The sequence below is a fragment of the Tasmannia lanceolata genome, unplaced genomic scaffold, assembly GCF_043159265.1.
Source record: "Tasmannia lanceolata isolate RefF3 unplaced genomic scaffold, GAP_Taslan_0.1 ptg000021l, whole genome shotgun sequence".
Taxonomy (NCBI): Eukaryota; Viridiplantae; Streptophyta; class Magnoliopsida; order Canellales; family Winteraceae; genus Tasmannia; species Tasmannia lanceolata.
In genome coordinates this window covers 9,140,711-9,141,327 of record NW_027518698.1, presented here as the reverse complement: position 1 = coordinate 9,141,327, position 617 = coordinate 9,140,711, and the positions used below count along the sequence as shown (strand labels likewise).

Here is a 617-nt window from a genome sequence, read left to right as displayed (position 1 = left end):
GGAAACACTATGTGCAATTTGATTAACTTGTGAAGGTCCTTTAACAACTATTGTTTCTAGCCTTTTGATTAAGCTATCAAGATGGGCCACAGCACCCTCTATTAGAAATCCCTTACTTGAAGTGGCTCTCTCACCGTCTTGAGTGGATTCCCACTCTCTTGTTTTCTTCGCCAAATCAAGTAAGAAGTTCCATGCCGCGGCCTTATTCGTGAAAGATGTAAAACTGTTAGGACACATGGATTTAAGAAGTTGCTTTGTTTGGTAATCTATGCCCTCATAAATAATTTGGCATAAGTGCCACAAATCAATTCCATGGTGAGGACACTCTTGGAGTAGGTCTTTGAACCTCTCCATAAACTTAGAAAATGACTCTAATGGCTTTTGTTTGAATTGTAAAATATCGTTCCTAAGCTTATTAGTTTTATGTAATGGAAAAAAAAAATTTAGGAAAGCGACGGCGAACTCCTCCCAAGTGGTGATGGAGTTCGTTGGTAAGCCATAGAGCCACTTTTTGGCTCCATCCTTGAGTGAAAACGTAATAAACCGCAACTTTACCGCATCATCGGTAAGTTGTTGCAACTTAATCAAAGCACATACATCTTCAAACTCACGCAAAA

General features: G+C 39.2%; 1 non-coding gene across 1 annotated transcript; it reads left to right on the top strand.

Moving 5' to 3' along the window:
- The first annotated feature begins 307 nt into the window (after positions 1 to 307).
- LOC143855566 (small nucleolar RNA R71) lies at positions 308 to 414 on the top strand. Its single transcript, XR_013237941.1, has one exon. It is a non-coding gene; the product is annotated as a small nucleolar RNA R71 (small nucleolar RNA).
- The last annotated feature ends 203 nt before the right edge of the window (positions 415 to 617 follow it).